Here is a 16,507-nt window from a genome sequence, read left to right as displayed (position 1 = left end):
GAAAAGAAATGGTATATCAGTTATTTAATTGCACCTAAAAGCGTTGAATGAACTATTTTAAAACAATAAAAAATTTCAAAAGATATGAAAAAGAAATTTAAAAAAAGAAATAGTGTTAAAATAGATCAGAGTCTTACTGCTACTGTAATAAAAATTCGGCTAAGTTAAATATTAAAAGAGTTAAGAAAAGTTAAAGAAAATATATCAATGAAAAAAATCTGATATCACTGAAAAGAAATATCACTTTATTTTTTAAATTTTGAATTTTAAGATGGATTAAAATATTTCTTATGCACTCGTGCATAAACTATGAGAAACAAAGTTTTGATTAACTTAAAAGTTATATTTCAGATTTAAATCCAAGTTAATTTTGGAACCGCGATGATCTAGTGGAATAATACCAGATTGTAAAGAAGAAGAAAGTTTCGAGAGGGGATGTCGATTTAGGTATCGTCTCCATCAACTGACCAATACTCAAAATTAATGTACATCCCAAAATAGTTCTCATGTTATATCGGGAACGTAAATATGAAAAAACTTAACAACAGTAAAAACGTTTGTTGGCTTGTTTTCAGATGTATTCTCAAATAACAATTCTTATATTTCTTTTAACTTCGCTAATATAAAGGCCCCGAAAGGCTTAGATGGCTCCTATAGCTTGATGTTAATGTAGATACCGATGCAAGTGTCGTCCTCATCATTCAGTCATGGTTCAAAATTAAGAAACTTTTTGTCTTAAACACGACAGTCATTGTATATTTTTAAAACGTAAATTTATATTTCTCATCCCAACGGTAACATCAGTACTCATGCTCTGATCTTCTCCAACATTGATTCAAAAATGACGAACCTATGGCATTCAAGATATTGTGAAGCAAGCGAAAAAACATCATAAATTTTCTATGTCTTCGGTATCGTTTGCTTAGATTGGTTTCATGACACACGTGGATATATTACTCAGAAGGCAGGTGTTTTCATTCTGGATTTCAAGAGCCAGTTGCATAAATTTAGAACTATGCAATTTGGAAGAATCATAACATATTCGATAAAATTTTGCTCAAAATTGTTTCTTTAGTGAAGCGAATTATATATAGTTTTAAAAAAATCAAGAATCATTCCTTCCTAAAAATCCATATATTTGAAATAATTACGAGAACCCCAAAACCAGTTCTACAGCTTTAAATATTGATCTTATTTAGCGAATTTTTATTTTATACGAAAGCTTATAACCCCACGAGTGGTCTAATACCCACTACCATCCTCCACTTTTGAGAGAAATCTAAAAAATACTTCTTTACTTAATACTCTCTATGGGCCCAGCCACAACCATTGTACCGATTTCTCCAATTTTTATTTATATGTAGCTCATGATACTTCGATATGTCATCATTAATCGCTGGCCTTCTTTCTCCCACCCCCAACACAAATATATCGCTCTCAACTTCCTGAGATACCTCAAAATAAAGCTTTAAGAGAATCCTTATTCTCCATAACTGAACCGATTTTTCCAATTTATTTTGCATCCTAGTAAGTACTGCCAACCAATCAGAATGTTCTATATTTATTATTCAAATAATATTAAAAATAATATTTTCTTTTATTGCGTCAAAATGTATTTCACCAGAATTGATTGACATGTCTAAATTAGTTCTTATAATATGGTGAGTGAAAAGATGATTGCTGTAGGCGGCTAGTGATGTAATATATTAAAGGAGATTCAGATTGATTTAAAAAAAAGAAATTTAGAAAAAAATTAGTTAATTAAATAAAATTAATTTATTTTTTTAATTCAATTAACAAATAATTATTCGACAAATCAAGATACTCGATTAAGATTTACAGATAAGATTACAGATACAGATATCCATGTTTTTATTATATTGCAAAACTTTTGAGACAGTTTATATCAAACCTTTTTTTTCCAGCTCCAAACCTTGGCATACTACCATCTCAAAATCGTAATAAAAATAAGAACTGATTTATAACAATCTGCCATGGGCACTTAATGATTGATGAATTAGGTACTAAATACACTCCCATGGCCTTGAAAATGTTAAAGTAACTCTGAGTTAGTAATTTAGAAGCATCAAAGACTGTCTGTTAACTAATTAAAAAGTTAAACATGGTTAACAAGAATAAAAAAACATCCAGTGCGAAGACAATACGCCTTAGATGTGATAATAAAAACTGTTGGAAAGTATACAAAGTTACAACAATGAAACAATGAGTCTACTTAAATGTTCACAAAACACCGCTTCTTATCATCCTTTAGCTTAAAACAAAATACAATTTCTGAAAGGAAAATGATTACACAGATAAAATATTGTCTGGAAATAATAATAAATGCAAATAATAATCTTAGATATTCCATAAAATTTATCACGTCATTCACAGAATAAAAGTGAAATGTTGCATACGTTTGGAACTATCATTATTAAGTAACAGAAGAAAAATGCGATTTATAAAAGAGCAAAGCAATTTTGAAAGCAAAAAGAAAAATAATTTCTTATGAAATCAATAAAACTTTTTCAATCAAAACTCATGTAATCCTCATGGATAAACACGAAAAAAATTAAGCCTTTGCATTCTGAAAGAAAAATTTAAAACGAATGTGGACATTAATGAAATCTGCGCTTTTCTCAAATATTTACATCTGATGAAAGAAATAAGTCGCGTAAGAAAATTAAAATGTATATTTTTCTTTCATATAACAGGTTCGATAAGGTTATAATGTGAGAACATCAAAGTGGCGAAAAACAAAAACAAAACTTTTTTCCATTTTTATTGAAAGCACAATTTGCAAAATCATTTTAAAAGACGCATGACGTTCAAAAACTAATTGAAAATGGAAATAATTTTCTTTTAACTCTGCGAATCGTTTTATCTTTCATAAATAAATTTTGCTTATGAAATAATAAATATTTGCTTTCAATAATACAATTTTTAATCGCTATTTATATGAAAGTTTGGCAGATAAGTACAAATGCTTCTGTAAAGAAATAAATTGCTATTTTTGAAGGTACGATGCCATCATCTACCAAATTCTACGAAATGAATGAAGCAGGATTTCTACGAGGGCTAAAGAAACTTGGTTAAAAAACAATGTATTGAATTACTGGCATCTGATATACATCAAAATGCACTTTTTGAAGAATGCTACTTAGAGAATATGCACGTGAATTGGGGAATATCGATAAGCAAATTCGAACAATCGAATATAAAATTTAATTCTGTAGCTCAGAAGGCTTGAAAAAGGAGAAAGGTTAAAAAGATGCAATTTCAATAAGGAATTTATTGAATTGATAGTGTTCAAATGCTTAGTTTAAAAAACCTGGAGGTTTTTTTTTTTTTTTGTATTAAACACATAGATTAAAATGATATTTTGACTATATACGATTTACCGACGTCATGTACGAAACGTGAGAAATTAAGGAATAAATGAAAATTAATTAATTAATCACTAAAGTACTTCAGTGTGGCCCGAAAGAATGCTTTCATCTAAATAATTTAAATCCTTGCACTCTGATTTAAAATTTGCTAGTGATATCATACAACTACTTCTTTATCTCATTTGTAATAGTTACCTAATGCTTCTACTTTATGTCCATAGCAAGTTCGAGTAAACTTTTTAATTCAAGTCCTTTTTTTAAACTTGGCAAAATGTGGCTTGAATTCATAATTTTTAACCACTTTATTTGCTATTATGCACAAAAGTCTATATTTGAAATGCAAATATTACCAGTTTTATGACTGTGAATATCAAGTTTATTATTTTATATCAATAAATTTAAAATCATTATATTTATATATTTCTTGAAAATGTTATATGTATCTTTATTTCTTAATTTTATATTGAACATGATATCTATAAAATAGATTAGAAAGAGAATTTAAATTGTTAGAAAGTATAAACTGTAGAAAAGAGAAGATGTACATTTTATATAAATGATTCTTATGGCTCATATGTTATATATATTATTTAGAGGAATAATAAATTTAACTTTAGATGCTCACCGTAGAAACATACTGGGGACACTTTTTTTAAAAAAAAAAAACTGTAGTTACATGAAGACTATTTTGGACTTGGTTTCCAACGGGGTCAGATAACAAGGACCACATCTGATTCAAACTTCTGAGTAAGCTACTGGTAAGAGGATCGATCTTTAACTAAATTAACATTTTTTAGCCTTATAAAGGCGGCGTATCTACCATGGAATCGAATATCGAACTCTTGACCTTCCCATGAAGAAGCTGAGACTATCCCATGAGACCACTGAAGGCGCCTTAAACCATACTTTGCAAATGTAAGCAATTTCTTTTTTACATATTTTATTAAAGTACATAATAAATTATTACTTTTCTTTTAATATTTCCATATATATTAAAGAAATTAATTACATAAATTACTAAGTCGGGAGCTTAAATTAAATATAAAGGATTCTGATGAGTTAATGAGAACTCAAGATATTTCCTCTCTGATTCATGAAATAAATAAATTTAATTTGAGCTATTTATAAAATTAATGAAAATAAATCTTGATTTACATTAATAATTAATAAAATACGAAATGATATTGATTATCATAAAGATGTAATGTTAATTTACATTATACACATATATAGGATTCTGATTTTTTCAGATAGACCATACTAGTTTAAAGTCACTCATCCATCTTAATCCAGCAGTCGAGCTACTTAACAGCTGAAATTTCGAAAGGCATTTATTTATTAATATATTTTTATATGTTTCCTTACACTTATTTGAGATCTTTCGAATGATAGGCATAAAATATTTATGCTTTTTTCCCTACCTCCTATAACATCTATCATCTTTTTTTCTTCCTATTTTTATGTTACCTCCTATCTATATTTTACATAAACTCATATTTTTAAAGTAAATACTCACTATATTGAGTACATTCTCCATTGTGATCATATGTATCAATCAGGTTTCATCTCTTTATTGTTTGATGTATCAAGATTTAACGAAGATTATCAAATTTCTTTGATAATTTAAAACATTCTTTTGTTGAAAAATATATATTCGGGATGTATGTTCCAAATATTTCATTCAGTTAACAAAAGCAATGAATAAGTACATAAATCTTGATGAATTAATAATATTTGCAATAAGTTATTTAATTGAAAAATTTTATTTTTCAATCAAAAATAACTCATTAAAATTAAATCACCAAAATGAATCTATAATAATTATGACTGACGTTATTACAATGACCAGATTGCAATATAAAACACATATTTTAGTGTATATATGAAAGGTTTTTATAAACAAATAAAGTAGGTGTACTCTTTTCAGATGGGTATTACTTCAACATAATTTGTTTAAATGACATAAATTATGAAATTAATTAACCATTATCAATCAATATAAATTTTATTCTAAATAAATGAAACTCATTTTGAATGATAATTTCCCTAGCTAAACAGCACATGAAACAGAACTTAACAATACTAATTCTTTAGTAGTTTCTATATATATCTTACTCTTTGTGCATTTCATTGATGAAATGTTAGAGGTAGCAGGTATATTTTAATTTTTGTGAATTAATATTGATGAATTTGACATTTTTCAACATTTCATGTTGTCAATAAGTGTTTTTATTGTGATTATATGTTTTCGAATATGTAAGGAGCTTTAAAGATATTTGCATATTAAATAAGTTGATTCTTATCAGAGTTAAAAAAATGTTAAAATGTTTATTGAATTGACGTGCCATATTTTCTTGATTATAAGTTATTATAATTAAATTTAATTATTTATAACTAATAGGGAAATAACACATTTCTTGTTTCATGGCAATAAGGAATTAATTTAATAATCATGATTTTTCTCTCCGCAAAATGCTCAAGAGCTCATGATATTCAGAATGTACAGAAGAAACTTCTAAATATTTATTTTATTTATCTACTTGTTTATTTCATTGTAGAATTAAACAATTCGACTAATATTTCATTATAGTGATCACTAATTTCATCTCTAGATAGGAATGAAAGTAACTTTCTTTTTCCCTGTTTAAAAGATTCTTAGTATTTGCTACCTTTTGATAACTTTTTTTCAATTAGCAACTAAGATGTGTACGGTTGTATATCGACATGAATCGAAAGTAACAGCTTTTTATGGTTTATTTCGTGTTTAATAACCATGCGACTTCTCTATTTATCATTTCGCACTTTCTGTGAGGAAACGTGTCTTTGTTTACATGTCACTCACGTGGTGCGAATGTGGGTTTCTGACTCACCAAGATACCTAAACATGTGGTCGGGGGGAAAAAACGGCTACCACTTACCTGAAGAGGTAAGGAGACAACTATAAAAACAGATCTTCTGTTTCGTCCCCGAAGAGATAGGAGGATGGCGTGTATTCTGGGCACGAATATACACAGTTTTTGAAGTTCTTCTCTTATGTTTTTCTTCCCGATTTTATCTTCAGATAAAAATCTCGTTCGAAGTGAAAAGAATCATTTGGGGGCGATGTATGGCTGAAACGGTAGCAGAGACCTGCAGTCGGAGCGAAGAATTAGACGAACGACAACCCGTTTATCCAACAAACTAAATAAATAATCAGAAAAAATAATCAAAAGGCTATCCCAGACCAGTCAGTTTAAGCGCTGAAAGAATCACGAGGATTGCGGAGGAAAGCATCGAACGGAGCATTTCTTTCGCGGTGATATGCCGCCAAGGTCGCCAATTCTTCTGCCACTTGCATTTATTTGTATCGAGGAATGGGTTTCGTTGTTTTATACTCTTCCCTTTATTTCTAAATTTCACTTTCGTGGCGGTACTTATCAATATTGCCCGATTTCGACCGATAGCGCCAGCTTTTAAGATAAAATCTTTTTCGCAGTTCATTGTAAGACAGGTAGTAGAAAGAGTTGTCTGTCCTGGGGTGTAAGTTGAAGGGATTGTTTTAAAGAAGAGTAAAAATTTCATTTATGGCTGAAAAAGAAAAATCTTAAATAAATTTATTTAAACATTTATTTATTTCATTTTGCTGCTATTACTAATACCAGCCATTGGCTGATTATAATTGATTCCTACTTCGCACAACCAAAATACAAATTTCGTTTTCGTTTCCTTAGTTCCTTCATGGTATTTGTCATTAAATTTTGACAATAAAAAGATATTAAAAATCGTTTTACATCTCATTGTGGAGCAGGTGAAAGATAGAACTGTTAATTCCAGATGTCGGTAGAAAGAATTGTTTTAAAAGATAATATAGTTTTAAAATGACTTATTTATGTTGGTAATGGAAAATAGGATAGAGAGATTGATTATTTTATATGTTACTCATATTCAAACATATTCTTTCAGATTTCTTTAATCCCTAATTTAAATCATGGCATCAATCTAAACTATACTTGATCCCTACTTGATTTAATTAAAACCCAAATTTCGTATTATTCATTAAATATGAAAAGTATTACCGATAACAATGTAACATAATTTTTAATAAAAAGGTTAATTGTAATATGATGTCTCTAGATAAATAAAGAATGCAAACCTTGATTTTTTTTTTTTTTTTTTTTTTTTTACAAAACATTCCTATTGTTTTTAAATTTTACTTTCGCATAGGTGCTTATCGAAATAGCTCGATTTGAAATATAGACCTAACGGATTCACTTTCAATATACTCCTATTCGCATCTGTTAAAGCCAAAATGCTTCCAAATATTGGTGTAACTTCTGTTAATAAAATGCTTAGAATAAAATAAATATTCCCTCTGCTATAGCGATCGAGATACGGGAATTCCAAGAATACGATTAATCGATGTTTGCCCCAAGTACAAACATTTAAGATTTTCCATTCAAAATTTAGAAAATGATATGGAATACGATGACCTAATATGAGAATACTCTTTTCTGGAATGGAGTGCCACGTGTTTCTGTACACGATTTAATCGTAAGTCTGTCGTGTACAAGGATTAGAGTTGTTCAAATGCCAACTCAAAACTTTTGGAATACATAAAACTAAATTTTATATGACATCTTCTTATCGTTTTTTTTATTTCCATTTGAATATCTGAAATTAACAAAAAAGCTAAATACTGAAGAAGCTCACTAATAGGAAATATTTGGAGTCAAAATTTGTATGTATTATTTAAAAGGCATAGTATTCTTATTGATAATAATAAAAGCACAATTCGTTTGAAAGACAGATATGTGAAAATAAAAAAGGTATGCCCATTTTTATTCCAGTATAATATCAGTATTGATTATCAGACTTTTGTTTAATATCATATAGCACTAAAATAGTTTTGAAAAAGAGAAATAAGACTCTTTAATATTTATAATAATTTATATAGAGAAAATAAGACTCTTTAATATTTTTATGTTAATTATATGCATGACTGGGGGGGGGGGATTATTTATTTATTTATTTTTAGAAATTCGGGATTTTATTTCGAATTTCTATTTATTGATTTCAAATTCCATTTCAAGAATCGATTTCTTTTTTGGATTAAAATAGCTGTATTATCAAGAACCCTGGAATCTGAAACGGGTGATATCTTTCAGTGCCATTGAACTTACTTATATCTAATTTGATTTTGCGTGGAGCATCTCAATGCAAGATAACAAAATGAAATGATGATAAATAAAGTGGATATCGAAGCATACTACTTAGAAACAACAGAATATGCTTTCGATTTCTTTTATAAAAATTATATAATAATATGCTTGACTACTTGTTTTACATTCCACGTTGATTCATATTCGTCTTTTTTTTAATTAATTCATAATTTTATTTTTATTAGTCTTTTTGTAGTTATTTAAATTTTCAATAAATTATTAAGGGATTATGAATAAATTCAGAACTAACCATTTGCACTCGGATGGTGACTTTCACTCACCGTGCGAAACGGTGCATCTTTTTGACGTTTTATTCATTTATTTACTCAAATTTGATTGTAAAAAATACCTGCAGAGTAGTAAGAAAATGCAAATTAATTAAACGTGAGAATTCAATTTAAAACAATTATATATATTTATTTTTCGGGGCTATAAATAAGTCTTTGTATTAGGTGAATAATTATGCATCGAATTACTTTTTCAAGTGCAAAAGGTAAAGATGTTAAATTAGGTTTTCTGTATTTTTTATATTTATTTCTATATAGATTTACAAACTTTGATAAATGTAAGAATAATATTAATAAAATATACCTGTAATCCTTCCATTGATAATCTTTTCAATCTTATTAAAAAAAATAACATTTCAAAAATAAAAATAATCTCACAATCGTCACCGAAACGATTTCTCAGAACTTTTAAAAATTAATTCACCTTTCTCATCGATATTTCATACACTTTTGTCAGCTGCATCACCATGAAAACAACATAAAAATGTCAGTTACCTGAGTTGTTGATTGTTGCGCTTGTTTTTTCATGAAGTGCTTTGAGTCATTTTCATTTTGCGATTTAAAATAAATCATCTCCTTTACAACAGCCTATCGTATAGCAAATGAAAAGGAACAACCAAAAAGCATCTAACAGCTAAACATCTGCAAGTCCAATCTCTGTTGAAGACAGTATTCTACTGATTCAAACATTTATGGATTTCTTTGTGATGTTGCTGCAATTAATAAAAATGAACTTATCTGTTTAGTGAGAGGCCTCATAAGGGGTATAATCCTCCCGTATATCAAGAATTTGTTCATTGAGAGCTCTTAGATAACTTTGGTCAATAGCTTTATCTATAATGTTTCTAGATATATTTACTTTCTCTCTGTAAAAGTGTCTATCACAGTATCAGATTTATGCTTTTACTAACAGAATGTGTTATTGATCATAAACAGTCATGTTTCACATTTATATTTTTATTTTCTTCACCACGTTTTTAAGAAAACGATCTGATATTAGATGATAGAATTATGCTTAACAGTAAAATTCTTAAGATAATTCAAATATCTTTCAAAAGGTCGTAATTTTAGTATTTTTACCCGAAATCTGTTATAATAGTTTATTTTAATAGTTATTCATCCTTTGAACCTTTCTTTTATGCCCGTTGGATATGTTTATAATTTCTTTACCTTTAATATAACAACTTTTAGGGATTATTTTATAACAGTAAGTTATCGTTATTTCTAATCGTGTTGAAGTTAGAAATAACACCACCAAACATCTGAAATTAGTATGGCAAGAGCGTATTTTTAATTTTTATTTTTTATTTTGAATAAAATGACCCGGATTCAACCGATATCCACAATTAAGTAAATAGACCATATTAAAGAAACTGAAAATATATACATTAACAAGATTTAATTTTTAAAAAAAAATTAGATTCTAATGAGTTCTTACCACTTTAGTATATCGAACATGATCACCCTAATGCAATCAATAAGGGAAGATCAGGAAAAAAAATGTAATGAAAATACTGGAAAAAGATTCCGTTAATATGTGTTTATCTTGTTCTGCTGTTTTAGAATTTTTCATTGTTTTTCAAAGTTTTTTAATTTGTTCAACTTCCAATTCAACCTAAACCTTCCATATTGAAATGGTAATGAATACGAAAAAAACGTGATAATTTTATGGTAATATAGTATTTTTATATCAAAAGTATGGATATATGAATGAAGAAAATGAAGAATAAGTATGGAATTTTTATATCAAATATGGTAATTTTAGAAAAAAAATGAATAGAATATGGTAATATATTCAATATAGAAGAAATATGGTAATTTTACTTAAAAGCCTTTTTATATTAATTTTGGCAGCCTCATGATTATGTATTATTTTTATATATGAAATGAAAAATTAATATGTTAAAACTCTAGTGTATTTCTTGCGAAGTTTGCGAAAGATTTGAAGCTATCTTCAAAATCAAGGATTATAAAATGAGAAATTCTTAAGAGACCAAACTCAAATTTAAACGATTTTATAATTATTCCTTAGAATTAAAAAAAAAGGAAGTACCAGAACTGAAAATTTTCGGAGATCCTGCAAAAATGTTTAATGAGTCCGTAGGTATGTGGCATTAGCATTCTCTTTATAGGCTCTTTTGAAATATTTAATAGGCTACCAGGTCATTTTCACATTTACTACATTCTAAATTATTGATAATTTGATACCATAACGTAAAAAAAAAAAAAAAAAAACCGTTCTAATTTTTCATTTACATCGTGTACAACTTCTAGCATTAAATTTAATTAAAAAGACAAACTATGTAGTAAAGTTATATAATACATTCAAATAAATGAATGTAAATAAGCAGAATGATATATTCGAGATTCACTGAAACATATTACTATCCCCATCTCTCTTGATACAAAGTTTAGTAAAATTCGATTAAATAAAATCAAATATCGCAATTTTTGCAAATCATTATTCCATCATTTTTGGATAAAGATATTTATTTTAAAGGTTAAATACTCATGATGCTATTTTTGGAAAATAATGAGTGGTAAACTAAAAATGAAAAAAAAAATGTATTGAATAAATTTAAATTACGAAGAGTTTATTTGCAGATGAAATATGTACCTAAGAAAGCAACCTAAGTGTTATTAGCAAGTATTGGAATTACGAACAAAATGTTATTGTAGGTGCATTGTACATACGAATCAAAATGTTGTCTTCAGCGTTTGCTGCATTCAATACCTTTCTGCAAAAATATCTGAAACGTTATTTTGTATTTGACATTATAAAAAATATTGTTAATTTTTTAGTGTTTCATCGGAGACATATAATGCTTTTGGTTTCCATTTAATTTGGTCTGGACTGCTGATTTCTAATTCATTTTATTTAATTTACTAGAGGGAATATATTTACTGAATTTTTCTTACTTAACGTAACTTAATTTCTTGTTATATTATGGAGGAAAATCAAATTTCCCATCCTGATGAGATATGTAAACGCAAAGAAAAAATATAATATATGTAAAATAATAAATAATAATAATAATATATATACATAAACCTCACAAAATTTTAAATTACTTTTTGTTGCTGTTGGAAATACAAAGACAATAGTTTAAATCTACTTAAAACCGCCACTGGCCAAATATAAATGTTCGTTTAAAAATGCAAAATTAACTACTGTTGAAATTTTTCATCAGCTAAATAAACAAAAGAAAGATATTCAACAACCCCGTCTTGTCTGACGGTCGAACAGTGAAGGGCACGCTTACTATCTTAAAGGATTTAGGTTTGAATCCAATAAGGAAGTTAGGTTACTTTTTCCATCTGCGAGTGTAAAAATTTAAATTTTTAATATTAATTTCTAAATTTTAAAATCCAATACTTTAATAGATTTTGTTCTTTTTTTAAAATTTAGTTAATTTTCAGACATATTTAAAATAACTATTTCTACTTCCTTCCCTATCTCTAATATTCGCATGTTTTCTAAATTTCAAAATGTACCTATATTTATTTCGCGATATTTTGAATTACTTCTGCAGAAGGAATATTAAATTGAATAAGATTACAGTAACACTTTTTCGAAAGGTTTAATACCTGAAAAAAATAATAAACAGCTATTCCATAGTTTTTAACAATGTATTTTAAAAAAAGTAATTAAATATCAGTGGAAATAATGAAAACGGTTAGAGTCTAATCGCAAAAAAATAAGGAATCATACTTTTAATCATTAAAATTAGGGGAAAATCTGCGAAAAATTTATTATATAATCTTAAACTGAAAATAAAATTTCATTCGCTGATGTATTTTTTGTACTCAATCTAATGTATATAACCAAGTCTATGAATTAAAGATTTAATCTCTTGAGCTATAATGACTTGCTATGTACATCGTTTTACACTTTTCTATCAATTATTTTAAAGCCAAAGAGGTTAAAAAACATACCAATCGGTATCTCAATTCCCAGGTGGTCACTCTCTCCTGCTCATGTAGCAACTGTGCTTGATGCTGCTTAACTACGATGACCGGACAAGACAGAGCCATTAGCAGACTCTACCTGCAAATTACCTTTTTCCGTGTTTGCCTTACGTACAAATAACACTGTCATCTAGATTAATATTGGAAATTTTATTGGCTGATTAACATTCAGTTCCGCATATGACATTATGTTTGTACTATTGATTGATTAATCCATCGAACATTTTGTCAATTGTTTAACATTGACAAACATATTAAAGTAGCAGTTTGTTTGGAAAATACTCATTTTCATAGAAATATTTCTGTATTCGTTTCGCTATTAAAGAAGTTCCATTATTTTTTATTTTCGTGTACTAAATATATAGAGAGAATGTCTCCTTTTCAAATAAATAATAGTCAAATTGCATTTATTTCGTGATTGATTATGATTAGTGAGGCATTATTTTGATTACTGAGTATACTTTCAATACATCCATTTTCTCCTTCAAAAATAGTTTCAAATGTAAATTCAACAATCAAAAGTTAGAAACTTGTTTTTCAGATAATTTCGAATTTTTGGCTAATGCATTAAAATCTATAAAATAAATAAATAAAAGTAATTTTAAGGCGATAAATTATCATTCACTTTATAGGAATAATATTTATTATTTTTTCCGTTGCTTTCACGCCAACTGTCTAAGAATTCATAATGACGAAATCCAAACCACTCTACTATTTTGCCAATGAAAGAGATCAAGCCAAATGATCATAGTTAGAATCATAATAAATTGACTTTTCATCAAAAGAATTATTTTTTCTAATGATTAAAGATTGTAAAGAAAGAATTTCTTTAAGCGTTTTTATTTAAACTTAAAATTATAAGCAAAAATTTCTAAATATAAACAAAACAGTCTACAATTGTTTGAAAAAATCCAATTAATTTGTTTATCCTATCACCATATAAACCGAAATAAACTTGATAAGATCCACTTTTTGTCACTGTAATCAAATTCAGTACGTAGCAACAAATATCTTAAGTTCGAACTGGGTTGAATTGAAAGGGGATTTTATGAAATGGGTTCAATTCACGTATTCACAACTCAAACATTAATGGGTATATTATCTTACATTTAACTTCACATTGTCTTATGTTGTACTGTGACTTCACATATTTAAAATTAAATTGATGCGATTAGCTTGAAGTGCCTCATGCATTTGCCTCATTGAATCAAGGTGGGTTTGAAACATAATACCTTTCTTGACAAATTATTTCTTTACAGGAATTCAAAAAACGCATCCTTACTATAAAATCTACTTAAATATGACGTTTGATGCTTATCAATGTGTGCACACGTTAGTTATTTAATTATCAGATTTATGTCACTACTTATTTTTTACATTCATGCGATGAACTCATCAAATATCAAATGTTATTCAAAGATAAATTAGTTTGCTAAATATGATTACGTAGTTTCTTTGCTTTATAATGAAAATTACTTCCATCTAATTTTCATTTACAAGATTAAAAAGACTTCAAAACAACAATAGAATTGAAAACATTCAAGAATATTTTTCAGGTTCAAATAGCACATTGTCCTGCATTCAGTTTCTTTGCTTTATAATGAAAATTACTTCCATCTAATTTTCATTTACAAGATAAAAAAAACTTAAAAACAACAATAGAATTGAAAACATTCAAAAATATTTTTCAGGTTCAAATAGCACATTGTCCTGCATTCAGAATAGCGAATAACCTCGGGAAGAATGTTATTCAATGCATCGTTTTCTATTTTAAATTTAAATATGACAATTATTGATGACATTTTTCAGCAAAAAGAAATTGAATTAGAATGTATCACGGTTTTTACCTCTACGTCTATGAAATACAGAAAGTCATGAAAACATCAAAAAATTCGAGATTTAAATGAATATCTACATTTCAGACATCTCCAAATCCTAAAAAATTATATATATTAAAAATATCTATAGCTAACTCTAAAAGTAGTTTTTTCGGATTTCGGGATGTTTGAAAAGTAGACATTCGTCTAAATCGTGAGGTCGAAGCTTTTGACGATTTCAATATTTTCTGCATTTCTCATACGATGAATTAAAAACCGTTAATGCATCCCTATTCCATTTATATTCGCTAGAAAATAATCAATAATTATCATAATTAAATTTACAATACACGTATACACGTAGATGAACACTTGCGTGATTAAAAAAAGATAACAAAACTTCCCTATCCATTCTGTTTTCGCTGAAAAATATCCATGACGAACAAGGCACGACGGATGGCTGGTTTTTTGGGATTTGGCAACGCGAGGCCATCTGCCATGGGCGGGATTTTGCCCATTTCTCTGATCAAGCACTGTCTCCAACCCCGCATATTTCTCTCTACTTTTCAGTTTTTTGCCGAAGTGACTGGATCCTCATTTATATACTACACCTCATATAAATTTCAGCCTTCTTCTCTCTCCCCTGGGCTGAAGGGGGCAGCGAGTGAATCATCGTCAGAAAAATGAATGACGACCCTAAAATCCAGAGAGGGGAAAGAAAGGATTGGAACTTTAGGGTTGAAAAACGAAAAAAGTACATTTTAATTTTAAACGACAGAAGATTTAACGTTCCCTCCTCCCTCCTCTATTTGTAAAATGTGGAAGAGGGATAGGGGTGAAGATAACGATATAATAAGTTTTTATTTTTTTTGTTCTCTCTCTTTCTTTCTTTTCTTTCTTTTTTCCTTTTCTTTTTTTAACCCCAGGAAAGATAGCGTAAGAGCACGCTCAAGGCTTTTCTGTGATTTTTTTTTTTTTTTTTTTTTACGGCATTCTGTTTCATTTCCCCCGACCGAATTTTTTTCACGTAATTTATTATGCATTATTAAATATCCTTAATTACAGCGGACCTGGTCTTTTGATATCCGACGCTAAAAAAATAAAATGGTCGGCTTTTAAAAATTTTTTTTTCACTCCCGTCTTTTTCCTAATCCGAAAAAAAAAATTTCCTATCACTACGGTCGCAAGAATTTCAGGGAGCGCATATCATTAGCTGAAAAATAAAGCATAGAATTTATAAAATATAATTTTTTGAGAATCTATTAGAGAGCGTTGTTCGAATATCGGAAAACATATTCCTGAAAAGCATGAAATGTGTTTTTGCAGGAAGTGAGCAAGTGTTCTGGAAGGACTCGATGCATTCGAAGAGATTTTGTCGTTTGTTTCAAATCTCCTTTTATTGAAAACCTATTCCATTCGAGAGGAGGTAAAATCGCTCAACGTCCCACTCGCATTGATTTCGATTGCTTTGAACGGTATAATTTATTATCTGGTTTAAAACTTTGTTCCAGAACTCTCTATGAAGCATTTATTGATAGAATATAAGTGCATAAACTCAGCTGGTAAATTTTTTTACATTACGTTTACCATTAAATTGGTTTCAATTGAAAAATAAGTTCTAAAAATTGAAAAACTAGAGAAACAATGTTACAGAAAAACAATAAATATATTGAAATCTTTAGTCAGCTTTGATTTGAATCGTTGGAAAAAAATATCAGGTTTTGAATATACAACATATGCATCCATAATCATTATAATGGTTTTTAATGGCATATCAAGAAGTTTTTGTAGTGGCATCTAAAAAGACATTTACATGGTATTGCAGATATATTTCTGTATGACATCAA

The 16,507-nt window shown here is 28.2% G+C and overlaps 1 protein-coding gene across 1 annotated transcript in view; it reads right to left on the bottom strand.

The window, feature by feature from the left end:
- LOC129961100 (zinc finger protein castor homolog 1-like) overlaps positions 1 to 6,574 on the bottom strand; it is a 497,172-nt gene extending 490,598 nt beyond the window's left edge. Inside the window, exon 1 of the mRNA XM_056074923.1 lies at positions 6,308 to 6,574. The gene's annotated coding sequence lies outside the window, so the exon portion shown is untranslated. The remainder of the gene's footprint in view (positions 1 to 6,307) is intronic.
- Positions 6,575 to 16,507: the final 9,933 nt, after the last annotated feature.

Source organism: Argiope bruennichi, chromosome X2, assembly GCF_947563725.1.
Source record: "Argiope bruennichi chromosome X2, qqArgBrue1.1, whole genome shotgun sequence".
NCBI classification, from domain to species: domain Eukaryota; kingdom Metazoa; phylum Arthropoda; class Arachnida; order Araneae; family Araneidae; genus Argiope; species Argiope bruennichi.
This window is presented reverse-complemented; position numbering and strand designations above follow the sequence as displayed.